This window comes from Schistocerca nitens, chromosome 3 (genome assembly GCF_023898315.1).
Source record: "Schistocerca nitens isolate TAMUIC-IGC-003100 chromosome 3, iqSchNite1.1, whole genome shotgun sequence".
Classification (NCBI taxonomy): Eukaryota; Metazoa; Arthropoda; class Insecta; order Orthoptera; family Acrididae; genus Schistocerca; species Schistocerca nitens.
The window spans coordinates 355,807,275-355,827,726 of record NC_064616.1 but is presented as its reverse complement, the minus strand read 5'-3'; positions in this window follow the sequence as shown (position 1 = coordinate 355,827,726).

Here is a 20,452-nt window from a genome sequence, read left to right as displayed (position 1 = left end):
GTCTACTCCCGGGGCCTTGTTTCGACTCAGGTCTTTCAGTGCTCTGTCAAACTCTTCACGCAGTATCGTACCTCCCATTTCATCTTCATCTACATCCTCTTCCATTTCCATAATATTGTCCTCAAGTACATCGCCCTTGTATAGACCCTCTATATACTCCTTCCACCTTTCTGCTTTCCCTTCTTTGCTTAGAACTAGGTTTCCATCTGAGCTCCTGATATTCATACAAGTGGTTCTCTTCTCTCCAAATGTCTCTTTAATTTTCCTGTAGGCAGTATCTATCTTACCCCTAATGAGATAAGCCTCTACAGCCTTACATTTGTCCTCTAGCCATCCCTGCTTAGCCATTTTGCACTTCCTGTCGACCTCATTTTTGAGACGTTTGTATTCCCTTTTGCCTGCTTCATTTACTGCATTTTTATATTTTCTCCTTTCATCAATTAAATTCAGTATTTCTTCTGTCACCCAAGGATGTCTACTAGCCCTTGTCTTTTTACCTACTTGATCCTCGGCTGCCTTCACTACTTCATCCCTCAAAGCTACCCATTCTTCTTCTACTGTATTTCTTTCCCCCATTCCTGTCAATTGTTCCCTTATGCTCTCCCTGAAACTCTGTACAACCTCTGGTTTAGTCAGTTCATCCAGGTCCCATCTCCTTAAATTCCCACCTTTTCGCAGTTTCTTCAGTTTTAACCTACAGGTCATAACCAATTGATTGTGGTCCGAATCCACATCTGCCCCTGGAAATGTCTTACAATTTAAAACCTGGTTCCTAAATCTCTGTCTTACCATTATATAATCAATCTGAACCCTGTCAGTATCTCCAGGCTTCTTCCATGTATACAACCTTCTTTAATGATTCTTGAACCAAGTGTTAGCTATGATTAAGTTGTGCTCTGTGCAAAATTCTACCAGGCGGCTTCCTCTTTCGTTTTTTACCCCCAATCAATATTCACCTACTACGTTTCCTTCTCTCCCTTTTCCTACTACCGAATTCTAGTCACCCATGACTATTAAATTTTCGTCTCCCTTCACTACCTGAATAATTTCTTTTATTTCATCATACATTTCTTCAATTTCTTCGTCGTCTGCAGAGCTAGTTGGCATATAAACTTGTACTACTGTAGTAGGCGTGGGCTTCGTATCTATCTTGGCCACAATAATGCGTTCACTATGCTGTTTGTAGTAGCTTACCCGCATTCCTATTTTCCTATTCATTATTAAACCTACTCCTGCATTACCCCTATTTGATTATGTGTTTATAACCCTGTGGTCACCTGACTAGAAGTCTTGTTCCTCCTTCCACCGAACTTCACTAATTCCCACTATATCTAACTTTAACCTATCCATTTCCCTCTTTAAATTTTCTAACCTACTTGCCCGATTAAGGGATCTGGCATTCCACGCTCCGATCCGTAGAACGCCAGTTTTCTTTCTCCTGATAACGACGTCCTCTTGAGTAGTCCCCGCCCGGAGATCCGAATGGGGGACTATTTTACCTCCGGAATATTTTACCCAAGAGGACGCCATCATCATTTAATCATACAGTAAAGCTGTATGCCCTCGGAAAAAATTACGGCCGTAGTTTCCCATTGCTTTCAGCCGTTCGCAGTACCAGCACAGCAAGGCCGTTTTGGTTAGTGTTACAAGGCCAGATCAGTCAATCATCCAGACTGTTGCCCTTGCAACTACTGAAAAGGCTGCTGCCCCTCTTCAGGAACCACACGTTTGTCTGGCCTCTCAACAGATACCCCTCCGTTGTGGTTGCACCTACGGTACGGCTAGCTATATCGCTGAGGCACGCAAGCCTCCCCACCAACGGCAAGGTCCATGGTTCATGGGAGCACATTCATATGGGCTGTAATAGCCTGATACGATCATAGCAGTGCATCTCTGGAATCTTTGAACATTTGAGAATTCAACGTCTGCTCTTAGGTTTACTTGATAATGGCGTTAAACACTCGATCGGTACTACAGAATTCTTCAAATGGTTCTAATGGCTCTAAGCACTATGGGAATTAACATCTGAGGAGTCCCCTACACTTAGAACTACTTAAACCTAACTAACCTAAGGACATCACACATATCCATGCCCGAGGCAGGATTCGAACCTGCGACCGTAGCAGCAGCGCGTTTCCGGACTGAAGCGCCTAGAACCGCTCGGCCACAGCGGCCGGCACATAATTGTTTGTGCTTGCGTTTTGTATACTGTTTGTTTCATAGATACAAAACTCCGTCCCAAAACAAGTTCAAGCCTCCTATTCCATTTCCCTACTACTGATGCTAGACGTTCTTTTCATTTTGCCTCACTTCTAAGTATTCACGTTACAAATTAAAAAATGAGATAGGCTCCAAAAGTATACCAGTAATCATCTAATAGGATACTGCTCGGTTCTTTCTGTATGTTATGGACATTATCTTATCCATGTTTAAAGACAACCACCACTCAGCATTGTAAGTCTTTCTGCGTTAATTTATGACCAGACAACTACAATACTTTCCTACAGACAGCAGTAACATTTTCGATCCTACCGTTCATGTATATTAAGAATATCAGCAAATTAGCAGTCCTATAACGAACGTTTTCTGTTGCACATCAGATTTACGTCCGCTTCTGTTGGGCATGAAGCCTCTACTATAACGTTCTGAGTACCACTGATAAAACACTGTTAGAGCCAATCATATATTTACGAAGATTTCGAACATGGCTGTTTTTCAATTACCGGGGTGCACACTGGAGCAGATCAAAAATCTTTTGGTAATCTAGGACGAGGAAATGTAACTGTTTACTTGTATATTCTATTTCAATACATCGTGTGAGAAAATAAATACTCTGGATTTCACAGTGGTTTTTCTTCAACACCTGCTGGTTCTTGGGTAGTATCTTATTTTGCTTCAAGACCTTTATGAAGTTCGAATCCACAGATATTACAAACGTACAGATGTTAGGAATGTTGGTGTTCAGTCAGCAGTTCTTGATAAATATGAGGGCGTGCTGAAAAGTAATGTCTCCGAATTTTTTTATTTGAAAAAGCTTAAAGCTTTTTAAATAAAATGAACATTGTTAACATCTGCATCTTTATTCTTCATGTCTAGATATTTCTTTCTCAACATAGCCACTCTGGCGACGACCACTTCTCTCCCAACGAGAGAACAATTTATTGATAGCGTCACTGTGGAATAATTGACCTTGTTCACGGAACCACAACCTCACGTCTGCTTGCACCGCTTCATCACTGTCAAGGTGAAGTCCGCGTAGGTGCTGTTTAAATTTTGGAAATAGAAGAAAATCGGATGAGGCCACGTCGGGAGTGTTTGTAGGATCATCGATGACAGTGAACTCAAGGCGTCGGATTATTGCAGATTCCGCTGCGCTTGTCTGTGGTGTGGCATTGTCATCCTGAAGGATAGAGTGCCCCATCTAAACTCGATTACAGCACGCTATTTCTCACGCAACGACATAGTTACGATACACACCGCCATGTTACACCCTACAATTGGCAGCCCTCTAGAGGAAGAGGGCTGCAAATATGTAGACAATAAGAGTAAAGATATAGAATGTTAATAACGTTTGTTTTATTTAAAAAGCTTTAACAGTTTTCACATTAAAAATTCGGTGGCATTACTTCTCAGAACTCTGTCGTGGGAGTTTTGAGAGGGGTTAAATATCGAAAGTAATGTAAAAATAGTCATAATGTAGTCAATTCAGACGGTATATTCAGTAGGAGTGACTCTTTTTATATACTACCATTCCAAAATCTGAATTTCAGTTGCAAACAAATAACCTATTTCTTGGTACGAAATTCTTGCGGCATGAAAGATGCAATCTGGCTGATATGTGTAAAAGGCTACAGATATCTACGGTGATGACAACTTCGAAGAGAGTAATACGGGTGACCGTGTGTATGCAGAAAAGGAAATCTACACTGCAAACCAACAGTGCAGTGAGGGACTACCTAGTCGAGGTCTGACATGAATCCTCAGGAGTGGATGAGTTGGTACCACAATTCATGAGGTTTAAATGCACGTGAACAGTTGCCACATTTCCATATATAACATGGTGAAAAGGTTAGTGTAGCGGGAAGTGTGGCCTGTATAGTTATCTCGGCAGTTGACACGCAACATATACGCAAAAAGTGGTAAACTACTCTAAAATGCTTGAAGCGATTGAACACATTCAATTAATTTTTTCTCTGTATGATGATAGACGATGAAAAGTGGGTGTATTTTTATGAATCTAAAATATCGCTCTGACTGTTTATAGCGACAAGGGCCACATCCAACTTTCTGGAACGCGGTCACGTCATTACTATTGAGTTGTATATTGAGACAAACAAGAAACACAAGGAAACCATTAAAATGATTATAAAGAAGAGACCGCAAAAGACTCCAAATTCATCATCTGCGTCTTCTATCTGTTTCGTTCTATGAAGGACAGTCTTAGATGACAACAGTTTGACAAAGAAGGCGAGGAGTGGCTGTGGATGATTCGCGAACGCTGTTCAACGATAGAATATACGCATCGCTTTTAATTGAGACTATGTTCAACAGCAGCTGCATATAGAGGATGGTTTACTATAGCTATACGTACGATTTGAGACATCCAAGTCAGTTAATAAAAAATTTGTTGCTGCTTTCACATTAAATTCGACAGACATTTTTATGCTTCGAGTATGGACCATGTGAATAAAATAAGAAATGGTGCGAGCTTAGTCGTACAGACTGTTAGTTTTCCCCCTCACCATACGCAAATACAATAGAACTACTTACAGTCATTCGATCGGAATACGTACATCTACACCTCCATCTGTAGCGGAGAGTATTGTGCGTACCACTGTCACTTGCCCCTTATCCTGATCTAATCACTAATTTTCGCCGGAAAATCGATTGTTGGTAATCCTCCGTGTGACGTCGAAGCTCTCTGATTTTACGTTCTTGGTCTATTCTCAACATATACATACGAGGAAACAACGTGTTGGTTCACTTATCTAGACCGTATGTCTAGTGACGTCAACAGTAATCTACACCGTGATGCGGAACGTCCCTCTTGCAGCGACTGTCACAGGAGCTGTCTGAGCTCCGCGACGCTTTCGCGCTTACTAAATGAACCTGTAACGAAACGCGCTGCTCTTCTTTTGTTCTTCTCTATTTACTTTATCAGTTGTATCTGGTACGGATACCAGACTGACGAGTAATGTTGAAGTACTGGTAGAACGAGGGTTTTGTAAGCTACCTCCTTTGTGGGTGCACCACTGTTTCTGAAGTTTCTTCCAGTTAGTCTCAGTCTGCCTTTGTCTTACTTGCTATTAGTTTTATGTGGTTCTTCCCCTGTAATTCGCTTCATACGCATACGCCTAGATACAAGGATTGGAACTTAAATACTGCCGGCCTTGGTGGCCGAGCGGTTCTAGGCGCTTCAGTCCGGAACCGCGCGACTGCTACGGTCGCAGGTTCGAATCCTGCCTCGGGCATGGACGTATGTGATGTCCTTAGGTTAGTTAGGTTTAAGTAGTTCTAAGTTCTAGGAGACTGATGACCTCAGACGTTGTCCCATAATGCTCAGAGCTATTTTTTGAACTTAAATACTGGCAACTATTTATTCACAAACTATACAAAAGAGTTACATGCTTGCACCTGTTCCTGTCCTTCAAAGTAGTTACCAGCGTTGTGTAGAACCCGTTTCCAGTGGTGTTGAAGGCGAAGCATACCGTTAGCAGAGCCTGTTCTGTTGATGGGGCGATTGGAGCGGTCTACTGCCTGTCGAATCTTTGGAACAGTCCTGAAGCGAATGCCACGAAGTGGTTCCTTCATCTTCGGAATCAAATCAAAGTCACAAGGACATACGTCCGAGGAGTATGGTGAATGGTACAGTACTTCCCATCGACCGAACAGAGCAGCCACAGCTTGCGCTATATGCGCCCGCGCATTGTCGTGCACAATGATGGGTGGGTTGCGCAGAAAGTATCGCCGCTTCTTTCGCAAAGCTGGTCACAGGTGATGCTCCAAAAACGAACAGTAATTCTGTGGATTGACGGTTCCAGAGATTCGACAGGCAGTAGACAGCTCCATTCGCACCATCAACAGGACAGGCTCTGCTAAAGGTATACTACGCCTTCCACATCGCTGGCAACGGGTTCTACAAAACGCTGGTGACTACTTTGAAGGGCAGTAACAGATGTAAACATGTAACTCTTTTGAATCGGTTGTGAATAAATAGTTGCCACTATTTAAGTTCCAACCCTCGTATTTGATAGACGTGTCTGCTTCCAGCGATTGATCTGCAACCGTGTAGTCGTTGAACAATAAGCCTTTGTGTCTATTATAAGCAATACGTTATATTTGTTTACATTGGGAGTCAATTTGCAATCCCAGTGCCAAGCATCGATCCTCTGCACGTCTTGCTGCAGTTCGCTTCCGTTTTCTAGTCTTGTGGCTGCACTGTAGATAACAGCGTCATCCAAGAAAAGCCACATGGTACTTCTGACATTATCCACTAGACGATTTAAACACTTTACGAAAAGTAATAATATTTTAACACTCCCATGGGGGGCGGCCGGAGTGGCCGAACGGTTCTAGGCTCTACAGTCTGGAGCCGCGCGACCGCTACGGTCGCAGGTTCGAATCCTGCCTCGGGCATGGATGTTTGTTATGTCCTTAGGTTAGTTAGGTTTAAGTAGTTCAAAGTTCTAGGGGACTGATGACCTCAGAAGTTAAGTCCCATAGTGCTAAGAGCCATTTGAACCATTTTGAACTCCCATGGGGTACGCCCGATGTTACTTTCACGTATGAAGATTTTTCTCCGTTGAGAATGACATGCTGCTTTCTGTCTGCTAGAACCTCTTCACACCAACCTCACATCTGGTCTGATACTCTGTGCGCTCGTCGTTTGTTCGTTAGGCGACAGTGCAGAACTGTATCGAACGCCTTTCATAAGAAGAGGAACACGGAAACAACGTGGGCGCCGCTATCCGCTGATTTCTGGGTCTCCTAGACAAACATAACAATATATTTCTAGGAACCCATATTGAGTTCTACAAAAGTGATCTTCGATCTCCAGAAAAATCATAATGCACGAGCATAAAACATGTTCAAAAATTCTGCAACAGACGACATCAGAGATATTGGCCCATAGTTTTCTGCGTCTACTCGGCGGTCCTTCCTGAAAACGGTAGTGACCTGCGCCTTTTTCCAATCACTAGGAATTCTTCGCTCTTCCAGCGACCTACCGTGCACTGCAGCTAGAAGAGGAGCAAGTTTTTTCCCATACTCTATTTAGAAACGTACTGATACCTCATCAGATCCTGTGGCCTGTCATCTGTTGAGTTATCTTAGTTCATTTTCTACACTGTGGTCATTTATTTCGCTGTCTGTTATTCTGACGTTCGTGCGGCGATTTGAAACAGAAATCACAGTTCGGTCTTCCTCAGTGAAACAGTTTTGGAAAAAGACGTTTAGTATTTCGGCCTTCTCTATCATCCTCCATTTCGATGCCATTATGGTCACAGTGTCTGGAAAGATGGATTCCCGTCCGTTAACTGATTTACCGTAGGACAAAAACTTCTTAGATTTTCTGTCAAGTCGTTAGAAATTATTTTATTTTAAAATTCATTGAACTCTTTGTACATGGCTGTCCTTAAGCTGATTTCGTTGTGTTCAGTTTTTTATTTGTCTGTGAGATTTTGGCTACGGTTAAATTTGCAGTGAATCTCTCTTTACTTTCGCAGAAGTTTTCTAGCACGTAGCACGTTAGTCGAACCACTGCGAGTCTTTCTCATCTCTCACAACTTTGCTCGACATATATCTGTCTAAGGCGTATTGTACAATATTCTAGAACTCTTTCCATTGATGCTCAGTGCTTTCGGCCCTGAAGATGAATTTATTAGGTTCACCTCTCAAGTAATATGAAATCTGGATATAATAGGATATAACTGTAATGTCTAGTCCGCTCCGATACCTGAGTGGTCAGCGTGACGGATTGCCGTCCTACGGGCCCGGGTTCGATTCCCGGCTGGGTCGGAGATTTTCTCTGCTCAATGGCTGGGTGTTGTGTTGTTTTCATCATCATTTCATCCATATCCGGCGAGCAGGTCGCCCAATGTGGCGTCGAATGTAATAAGACCTGCACCTAGGCGGGCGGACCTGCACCGCAAGGGGCCTCACGGGCAATGACGCCAAACGCTCATTTCATTTCCATGACTTTAATGTCTCATAAGTGCGTTTTTATATAACCGTCTGCCCCATTTAGGACAAAGAATACATGGAAACGTTACTGGCGGATCATTTTGTCTTTCGAAAACATGAGCGAAAAGCAATCGACCACGGGCTTTTAGAGAACTCCATATATTAATCTGAAGTAATTTACGGAAATTTTTTGAAACCAAAAATAGGGAGCAGAAATCCACTGCCTGATTCAACACACCATCTCACTCGCTAAGCATGACTGTGTGAACCATCCGTATCCGGAATATGGCCAGTTTTCTATCCAAAAACTATTTTTAGTGTTCGAGCGAATTGAAGATAGGCACTAGCTCAAACATGAAAATCTCTTGCAGCGGTTGCTGTCTTCTATGTGACCTGTAGTTAGAAGATCACAGATTTTATGTAACTATTCCACTCCGTCATTTGATCTGAAGGTGTAGACAAATGGTTCTCATCTTAACCTCCATAAAACTATCAGAAACTACGTTCCTGGATATCCAGCTTTTGTGGCATAGACTCTCCAACTGCGAACCCTCAGAAACAGCCAATGGCCAAGAAGGGAAAACATATAAGTATTGTGACAAATGGGCAGTGAATCCACCATCTTAACTGTGGATGCACAATTAAATCTGACGTATTGTGGGAATCTTTAAGCAGCGAGCATGAGGACATGGACAGGGACAGCGAATAGGTAGCGCTGGGTTGGAATGTGGGTCGGCCGGGAAGCGTGCTGAGATACTCCGCGCATATGTGATAAACAATGACTCCAGGTTCAAATGGCTCTGAGCACTATGGGACTTAACATCCGAGGTCATCAGTCGCCTAGAACTTAGAACTACTTAAACCTAACTAACCTAAGGATATCACACACATCCATGCCCGAAGCAGGATTCGAACCTGCGACCGTAGCGGTCACGCGGTTCCAGACTGTTGCGCCTATAACTGCACGGCCACTCCGGCCGGCAATGTCTCCAGGTGGCGCAGTGGTTAATGCAACCGTCTAGTAAGCAGTACACTTTTTCACTCGTCGCCGCTGATTGCGGGTATAGTCCAGATGCAGTTGACATCAATTGTCCCTTCCATTTCCTTTCCTTTCTCCCCCTTACACCTTCAATTTACTTATAATTATGACAAAAGATTAAGTTGTTTGATATTTTCCCACGTGGTATCAAGCGGCAATGAGCACCTGAAACAGAGAATAAAATTAAAATCTTTCACTCTGTGGGAGTCAACGTGCTGGTGACTCTGGTCATACTCAGAGTTTTGCGTAGCTTGGAACTAGGGCTGTTCACTCAGTCGTTCAAGAGAATAAAAGAACAACCGAACCCTTGACGCGATACTCCGTATAGGGTCAAAAAAGTGGAGAATCGTTGTATGCACTGCAGAGGAGATGGAGTTCAATAGAGTTCAGAGCAATACTCTTCATGGTACTGCGGGACTGATATAAAATTTTTCTTAGTATACTACTGCGTCACATTGTAAAACTATTGTCACCGAATAAGAGCTGTCATCTGTTGGCTCCTACAGTGTGTGGCAGGGTTGACAGTGATCGGCGAAAGGTGACTGGATTCATGTATCCCTCACGCAGAGCATGGGACGCGCAACGGTAGTTTCTTGTTGATAACGCTTATCTAACATACCAGGAATCTTGATGTGGAGGACTGTTGTCCAGCGAATATCTTTACCAGTGTGGTCACTGACACCTTTCACATAAGGTAAGCATATTTCTGACTGAAATTTAACCTCGCCCTCTACATCTACATCTACATGGATACTCTACAAATCACATTTAAGTGCGTGGCAGAGGGTTCATCGAACCACCTTCATAATTCTCTATTATTCCAATCTCGTATGGCGTGCGGAAAGAACGAACACCTATATCTTTCCCTACAAGCTCTGATTTCACTTATTTTATCGTCGTGATCGTTTCTCCCTATGTAGGTCGGTATCAACAAAATATTTTCGCATTCGGAGGAGAAAGTTGGTGATTGGAATTTCATGAGAAGATTCCGTCGCAACGAAAAACGCCTTTCTTTTAATGATGTCCAGCCCAAATCCTGTACCATTCCTGTGACACTCACTCCAATATTTCGCGATAATACAAAACGTGCTGCCCTTCTTTGAACTTTTCCGATGTACTCCGTCAGTCCTATCTGGTAAGGATCCCACACCGCGCAGCAGTATTGTAAAAGCGGACGGACAAGCGTAGTGTAGGCAGTCTCCTTAGTAGATCTGTTACATTTTCTAAGTGTTCTGCGAATAAAACGCAGTCTTTGCTTAGCCTTCCCCACAACATTTTCCATGTGTTCCTTCCAATTTAAGTTGTTCGTAATTGTAATACCTAGGTATTTAGTTGAATTTACGGCTTTTAGATTAGACTGATTTGTCGTGCAACCGCAGTTTAGCGAATTTTTTTAGCACTCATGTGGATGACCTCACACTTTTCGTTTTTTAGGGTCAACTGCCAATTTTCGCACCATTCAGACATCTTTTCTAAATCGTTTTGCAATTTGTTTTGATCTTCTGACGACTTTATCAGTCTATAAACGACAGCGTCATCTGCAAACAACCTAAGACGGCTGTTCAGATTGTCCCCCAAATCGTTTATATAGATAAAGAACAGCAAGGGGCCTATAACACTACCTTGGGGAACTCCAGAAATCACTTCTGTTTAAGTCGATAACTTTCCGTCAATTACTACGAACTGTTACCTCTCTGACAGGAAATCACAACTCCAGTCACATAACTGAGACGATATTCCATAAGCACGAAATTTCACTAAAAGCTGCTTGTGTGGTACAGTGTCAAAAGCCTTCCGGAAATCCAGAAATACGGAGTCGATCTGGAATCCCTTGTCAATAGCACTCATCACATCATGTGAATAAAGAGCTAGTTGTGTTTCACAGGAACGATGTTTTCTAAAGCCCTGCCTGACTTGAGATCTTTTATGCGTTTTCGTCGCTGTACGGATAAATTTGGTATTGAAAACTTTAGCTAAGAACATTGTTTGCAGCCTTTTAAGCTCAGTTATTATATTTCGGGCATTACTTAGGCACTTTGTGCTAGTGGTTAGCAAACGGACAACGGACCCTTTCTACGCTAAGTGGTCGTGGGATTCGGCATGTAAATACTGGCCCATGTGTGTTGGCTTCCGATATACTCTGTGTGCAGATATGCCATCGACTTTCCAACATACTTACAAGTCTAGGAATTGAATTGCTGCAGCGTGTTCCAAAATCCTTGAAACATCTATAGCTCTGTCTCAGCGTGGAGCCACACAGCGTACATATCGTCTATGTATTTGAACCAGCAGCGTGGGCTTACTGGAGTGCCCTCGCTTCAGAGAGCTCCTTGAATATGTCTGCTCCTAATGGTGATAGTTGTAGTGTTTTCTCTGCCTTTTGAAGTATGTCGGTAAAAAACATAGTTCAGCCAGGGCTCATACGTCTGACAAGACATCCTTTTGTAGGATGCAAACAGTGACGTCTATTGGCACTTTTGTAAGTGGGGACTTTCTGTCAAAGCTGACCGTAACGTCCATGGGTAAAACTGTGTCTACCTTTATGTGTTGTATAAAATGCGTCAAGTTCCTGACGTAAGAATTAGTTTTCACACTCAGAGTTCTTTATTTGCACCATTCTGATTGCCACCCGTCAGAGCCCAACGGGCCGCACAAACAACTTGAGATGTGTTACCAGCGACACAGTACATGTGAGGGACCCATGCCCCACATGAGGAAAACATACTCTATTCGCCGATGATCATTGTAGATGATTACAAATCATGAAATATACTGTAGCGGAAAACTGACATCAGCTGACCCCCACCACAACCACAGGAAACTAGTGCCCCTACAGGAGACAAATAATATAAAAGTTCTTAAATTGTGACTTAACATCATTCTCAGCACAGGAGTCATGATGAAATAACATGGACCTTGAAGAGAAAAGTACACTAATAAAGTAAATTCGTATGGCATGACGGGCTGGGTGTGCCTGAAGAGGAATCTCGGCCGCCGCAAGTTATTTCAATTAGACGCCACTTGGACGACATGCGCGCCCTTAACTTACCCCAGTAATTCTACCGGATAAAGGGGACCTACAATTTAAAGTGAAATCCGAACCACGTGTCGTTCCTGGTACATCATAGAGGCAGGTTGAAAGATTTCGATGTCTGATCGGCATTCGATCCCGTCTCCTGGCTCGCACTTTAACACTGGATCACAAAGACTATAAGTTGGTTTTATTCAATGATAATTCTTTTATAATATAACACGGTACCATCCGCAGAAAGCGTTTGTGTTAACTGACTTTGGTTGCGGACGCGTACGCCGTTTGTTCTGGTGATTCGTTTCTGATCGTTGAGCATCTATCCTCTTATAACTTTTCTACAAAAGCAAGGAACTGGGCACTACAGAGTACAGAGTAACCGAATCATAGAAGGAACGTCCTTTCACAAACGGACCTTATGTCCCTTTCGAGAGTTAGTTAGTTAATTGTTCAATAAATAACTTGAACAGGTCTTTACCGAAATGATGTGGAACGAGTCAGTTTAGAAGATATATATAAATAGTTATTTTTAACATTAATATTCATATTATTTTTTAGTCCTACTCATGCGTTCACACCTAAAAACTATATTTCCTTTTTTTAACGGTTACCAGTTCCGAAATAAAAATCAGTCCGTGGAATAGAAGGATCTGTCCAGGAGAAATGATTTTAGGTAAAATTTTAAACTTACTTTGCTACCTGTAAGACACTATGTTTTTGGAGCAATGATCAACAATTTTTGTTGCTGAATGTAGAACTTCTTTCTGAGTCGCTGACAGCTTCAATAATGTGTAATAAAGGTCATTATTACACCTATTGTTATAGGTACGGCTATCAATATTCTTCCCAAATTGTGGTGGATTACTTATGACGAATTTCAGTAGTGAATATATGTATTGTTATGGAGCAATTAAAATACCTACCTTCTTGAAGCGGTACCCACATGAGGACCGCGAATGAACATTACATGTTTATCGTACTGCTCTCTTTCGTTCAATTAATACTTTCTTTCTACGTTATGAATTACCAGAAATTTTTCCATAATGTATTCTTGAGAGGAAACATGCAAAGTAGGTCTGGACGTTGATTCGTTTGTTTCCAAGACTAACAGATGGGTAAATGTATCAGTTTGATGTACAGGATCCTGTCCGGAAACAACAGGGGCGGAGGTTATAAGCGAATATCGTTTCCATTTTTGGAACCAAAATAAGACAAAAATGTCCATTAAATATTGGCTCTGTAACGTGTACTTTAAAAGCCATGGGCTCTTGTTCAGAAGAAGAAATGTGGTTAACAGTAGTGAAGATGAACAAGTGCTCACAGCTCTTAAGGTCTGCGCCACAGTTAGTGATATCAGAATTATTTTTGCTTATAACTTAATGCCCAGTCGTTTCCATGTCAGGCTCCCTTATTTCAGATAGATACATTTACCCTTTTCCATCACGCCTGGCAGTTTTTAACAACATCACGGAATCACTCTATGTAATTAACAGGAGTGAACCCAAAATTGATATCTGTGGGTTTCCCTTTGTGATTTCTTCCGTTACTAAAATCTCTCTTCTTGAGATATTGTTAGAATTATTCAGAACACCTTCTTCCAGTTAGTTTGTTTATGTGATTGAAACCAGTATATAAAAAGCCGACAGTTCCATAAATCTTGTTTTTATAAGAGAGTAATAACATATATATATACAGGGTGACGTAGAATAACGGCAATGTTTGAAATGGCTAGTGGCAACCAAGGGCAGTTGGCAGCACTGCGGGTTCGTGACAGTTAGCGAGTAAACAGTCCACGATTTCAGTAATCATGGATCAGTGGAACAGACAACAGCAGCGTTAACCATACAAATGTTTTATAAAAACAATGATAGTTTCGTAGCGGCGCAGAGGGAGTTTCGTCGTTTTTATAATATAGGGCGTCATGATGCCGTTCCGTCGAAACACACGATAAAATGTTGCATTAATAACTTTGAAGAGACTGGATCTGCCCTCAAGAATAAACCAACAGAACAACCAAGAAGTGTGTGTTCTCTAGTGAACACTCATGCTGCACGCGAGTCTGTCTTAACGGAGCCCACGGCGCTAAATTCGTAAGCAAGCAGCAGTGGTTGGAATGTCCCAGGAGAGTTCATCTTGATTTAAAATTTCATCCGTACAAACTACAGATGGTGCAACAACTGAAGGACAACGATTATCGGTTACGATTAGGATTCTGTCAGCAAATGATAACAAGAATAAACAATGACGATGGGCCGGCCGTAGTGGCCGGGGGGTTCTGGGCGCTACAGTCTGGAACCGAGTGACCGCTACGGTCGCAGGTTCGAATCCTGCCTCGGGCATGGATGTGTGTGATGTCCTTAGGTTAGTTAGGTTTAATTAGTTCTAAGTTCTAGGCGACTGATGACCTCAGAAGTTAAGTCGCATAGTGCTCAGAGCCATTTGAACCATTTGAACAATGACGATGAATTTCTAAAAAAGTTGTGGATGTTAGATGAGGCACATTTTCAGCTCACAGGTTATGTAAATAAACAGGACTACCGTTACTGGGCAAACACAAACCCTAATGACGTTTATGAGCGCTCTTTACACACTAGTAAAGTAACGGTATGGTGTGGTGTCTCATCACATGGGATTATCGGACCGTATTTTTCTCAAATGAACAGGTAAACACAATAACTGTCAATGCTGATCGTTACGTGAAGATGTTACGAACTTTCGTTACATCTGCATTGAAAAACTTTCCAAACGTTCAAGTAGCCTCGTGTCAACAGGACGGAGCCACATCACACACTGCACGGCAGTCAGTGGCATATGTGCGAGAATTGTTTGGCAACCATGCGATCTCACGATTCGGTAACATTTCCTGGTCCCCTAGATTGCGATTTTTTCTTGTGGGGCTACCTCAAGAGCAAAGTGTACACGACTCGACCAAGAACCCTGAATGAGTTAAAACAGAGAATTCGGGACGCAGTTCACAATACCCCAGCTGAGATGTTGCAGCGGTCAATGAGGAATCTCAACAGCAGATTTCACGAATGTATTCGTACAGGAGGACGTCATTTCAAGGACGTAATTTTTTTAGGAAAAGATAAATGTCATCAGTGTTTCGTAAATGGCAAAGTTGTAAGGTTTCAATTACTAGGATTGCAATTTTTTTATTTCATCACTTCTAGTTTTATAGGATTGTGAAATGTTGCCGTTTTTCTGTGTTACCCAACTATCAAACGCCTTAGATAAATAGCGTTCTGAGTCGAGCAACAGTTCTGTACTCCAAACTGTGATATGCTAAGTAAATTGTTTCTACGTAAATGAGAGACTACGTTTTAGTAAATTACTTTCTCGATGACAATTTAGGAAAAAGGTTTCAGGAAGAGAAAATAGGGCGATAGTTATTTAAATCTTTCTTGTCACCTTTATTACAACAGGGTTTAACAGTTGCATATTTTAATCAGTCTGGAAAATATATGCATTAGATGTATCACTAAGGGCTTCACTTATTAAGTTAGAACAACATATCAAAATTCTGTTTACAATTACATCAACATTATGTGAACTTTTGTTTTTTATAATTTTTAGAATTCTGATAATTTTAGTGAATGATGCTGGTGCTGTTTGTAGTTGCTTGAAGTTTTGTGAAATGATATATTTAATATATTCTCTTGCTTCTTCAGTTGTACCATTTTATGCTATTTTACTACTAGTCCAATACTTATATTGCACACTGTGTGATTGCCCTGTCACCGACATGTCAGTATCCAACTAACAAGGGAATTACAAGGATGTGCATGCAAATTCAGTGGTCGTGCCTTGTGGCGGAACAAAGGAAGACTAGGAAATATTCGTTAGGATGTCACAATGGTTATCACTGCGTCACAAACGGCAGACAGACCTGACGATAGTTTTTCTGTTACATTCCTGCGAAAATCATCGTAAAACACTTTTATTGCTTACAGTTACTGTTGCGTTTAAGCAACGCTGCGCAACAATAGTCGTTATTGATTCCCTAGGACTATTTACTTCAAGTCATTATGGAGCACTATGTAATTCAAATGGTTTGGAAATCTGTAGGTGAAAAGCATTTCCTGCGTTATTTTCGGCTAACAGGTAGTAGAATTTGATATGAGCTGTTCATCATAATCTGACTCATTATAAATATGTAACTAGCTCAGTCATATCCTGAAGAAAAGGTGCATAAAGTGCTAAAGGAAGTTATGAATTACTAGGACTGTGACGTTTTCCTGGGAAACATTTGACCTCCCAGCAAAACATGTCTCCGTATCAGTTATGTTGCATATAAAAAAAAACTGTCTGTGGGCAACGGAAATTTTATTATTGTTTTTATTGTTTCATCCAACTGCGTTTTAGATATAATGTAGCTAATTTTCGTAACTTAATTTAAATGCACATGAAAGTTAATTATAGTATCTGTGTCATGCAGATCACTGACCTATATTCAAGTTATCATGAAGCATTTCCCTCTTCATATGGAGAAATCTGTTGTAAATCCTGTAAAGTAATTGGTCTCTTCTTTTGTTACCTTGTCATGACAGCATTGTCATGAGTTGTGTCGTTTTTATCTGTAAGGAAATTATCTATCAAAGTATTCAGTTGTAATATATGAGTATATGATGAACTAGCTGAGTACTCAGCATAGCCTGACTATGTATTTATTGCAGTCTTCTATGAATTCATCTCCTCCTTTCACCTGTATTCGACCATCTCCTCTTCCCCCTTTCTGACAGTTCCCCCTTCCCTTTCCCTGTCCATCCCCCCCTTACCCTATATATTTCCATTTCCACCTCCCCTCCCATTCTGTGTCCATCTCTTCCTCCTTCTCTTTCTGTCCATACTCTCCACCACTATCTGTGTTCATAGCCTCCTTCTCCTTCTCTGTCTCTTCATGTCATCTTCCGATAACCTTCTCTGTCCAGACCCCCATCCAATAGCAGGCTGATGATTCTTACTCGCACAGTATTTCTTTCGAAATAGTAAGTAACGTGTACCAAGATTGTTAGAAAGCGAGCCAGGGGTCCAGCAGGAGCTTTTTATGGACACCTTCATCTGTGTACGCAAATGGCGCATATACGTCACAAATATTTAACATGTTTCACGCTCTCATCCTGACACATCTACTGTTCAGTCGTATCTGCCGATGTCTGCCTGCGTTTGCCTGCAGCCGCTGTTTACCTTCCTCTGTTGTTTACCGCCGTGTGCCGTGCTTGGATTCATCACTTGGTGTACATGTGTTTCGTGCGACGCTTCTGGTGCGGTCCGCACGCTACCCACGTCACTTGCCACGTATTTAACTATGTGTTTCCATCTAATACAGCGATAAATTCAATGTTTATTCTTGGTAACTGTCTTTTTTGGTTTGGTGCATTGCTTTATAGCAAACTCTACGTCGTGTGGAATTTGAATTCAAGATTGTTGTGGACCGTACTTCACATACACAAATTTCTATTGTTTTTCAGTGACTAAAATTGATAGCGTAATGAGACATCAAAGTTTATCGAATATACTGTCCCGTTACATGCTGTCACTTTTCGCTGTACTTTCTGTATCCATTACCGCAAGCGCCTTTCAAACACTCTCTTTCAAATTCTAAATGTGGCATGGGTGAATTACAGGTAGCGAAAGGCTATTTACAATTTGTACAGAAACCAGATGGCAGTTATAAGAGTCGAGGGGCACGAAATGGAAGCAGTCGTTAACAAGGGAGTGAGACAAGGCTGTAGCCTATCCCCGATGTAATTCAGTCCGTATACTGAGCAAGCAGTAAACGAAACAAAGGAAAAATTTGGAGTAGGAATTAAAGTCCAGGCAGAAGAAATAAAAATTACCGGTTTGCTGATGGCATTATAATTCTGTCAGCGACAGCAAAGGTCTTGATGAGCAGTCGAACGGAATGGGCAGTGTCTTGAAAAGTAGATATAAGATGAACATCAACAAAGCAAAACGAGGGTAATGGAATGTAGTCGAATTAAATCAGGTGATAATGAGGGAATTAGATTAGGAAATGAGAAACTTAAAGTAGTAAATGTGTTTTGCTGTTTGGGAAGCAAAATAACTGATGATGGTCGAAGTAGGGAGGATGTAAAATGTACCTTTTGAAATGTGGCGCTACAGAAGAATGCTGAAGATTAGAGGGTAGATCAAGTAACTAATGAGGAGGTACTGAATAGAATTGGGGAGAAGAGAAATTTGTGGTATAACCTGACTAGAAGAAGGGATCGGTTGGTAGAACACACTCTGAGGCATGAAGAGATCACCAATTTAGTACTGGAGGGAAGCGTGGGTGGTAAAAATCGTAAAGGAAGACCAAGTGATGAATACAGTACACACAGATTCGGGAGGAAGCAGGTTGCAGTAGTTACTCGGATATGAAGAGTCTTGTACAGAATAGAGTAGCATGGGGAGCTGCATCAAACCAGTCTTTGGACTAAAGACCACAACAACAACAACAACAACAACGCCAGCACCCGTAACAGCGAACGCCTGCATATAATACGCACACATTACAATGATCTACACTACAATTTGTCAAATTAGGTATAATGTGAAGTCAAACCACACCAATTAAGAATTTGACTGTTTCAGAATGAGTAACTGTCACTGGAAAAATCACAATACGGAATACATTCTTTCATCCATTAATCAAGGAGAGATCAAAAAGTTTCCGTCTGAGGACGTTGCTGTAATGTATGTAGAACGTAGCGCGAATCCGATGTCGTCCGCAGCTCATGGTCGTGCGGTAGCGTTCTCGCTTCCCGCGCCCGGGTTCGATTCCCGGCGGGGTCAGGGATTTTCTCTGCCTCGTGATGACTGGGTGTTGTGTGATGTCCTTAGGTTAGTTAGGTTTAAGTAGTTCTAAGTTCTAGGGGACTGATGACCATAGCTGTTAAGTCCCATAGTACTCAGAGCCAATTTTGAATCCGATGTCGGTATACAAGCACCGAAAAGTAGGCAAGGGATTAATGCGGCATTCGTGTCTTTCCGACGTGCGTGCGGTAAATGCGGAAACTTGAACTATGGCGACGTTATTATCAAATGCGTCCAAACAGGACCAACGCGCTCTTATTCTTTTCTTGGCTGCCGAAGGACAACCACCGGTAGACGTCCATTAGAGAATGGAGAACGTATGCTACTACATCGTTGAACAGCAATCTTCTCCATGATGCACAATGCGTCTCCTGTTCCGTCTGCGACTGGAATTGATTAGCTTCACATAATGCTCTCTCGAACCTGTCACGAAACACGTAGGTTATTTTGGTTACTTTCTGCTTTCCTTTATGCATCCCACCTGATGAGGTTTCCAGATTGTCGATCAAACTCTAATCAGTCAATCGAATGTCTAACAAGCCTCTGCCGGCCGGAGTGTCCGAGCGGTTAAAGGCGCTACAGTCTGGAACCGCACGATCGCTACGGTCGCAGGTTCGAATCCTGCCTCGGGCATGGATGTGTGTGATGTCCTTAGGTTAGTTAGGTTTAAGTAGTTCTAAGTTCTAGGGGACTTATGACCACAGCAGTTGAGTCCCATAGTGCTCAGAGCCATTTGAACCATTTGAACAAGCCTCTTATTTCGTAATTTCGTCAGTAATGAGTGTTTCATGAGAACTGAAAACTCGGACTAGACGTAGACTCGAAGATGGATTGTGTGCTTTTCGCGAGCATCCGCCTTAACCATTGACCAACTGCGTACATCTTCAGACATCACTCAAACTCTCATTATCATTGATGTTTCCACTTATGACTTCAGAACGCATCTACCAGTGGTTCGCCGAAGGGGAGTGTGGGAATACAGAAATAGTTAGGTAAACTTCTTTCGAAAAGAAGGATGATCCCGGTTCGAGTCCTGTTGTGGCTCAAAGTTTTGTTTGTCACAACATACACTGATGAGTACAAAATTGTTAAAGCTCTCGTGGGCACTTGTTAGCAAATTGACTATTGGTTTCTATCTCAGGTTCTTCGGTCTATGTTTGTTTGATAATTTTTCTGACCTTTCGCCAACACTAGTGGATGGCATTGCTAAAGCTTCACCCTCCACCGCTGGTGGTCCCCGCAACACAAGACTGAAGACAACGCTGCCAAGGTTTTCACGAAGATCGACGTGTCAGGGGACGCTGTGCGCCACCTCCAATCGGTTGGCACCATCCATCCGGAATAGCGGCATATATGCCGACTGCTTAAGCCCATTGTGGATGGCA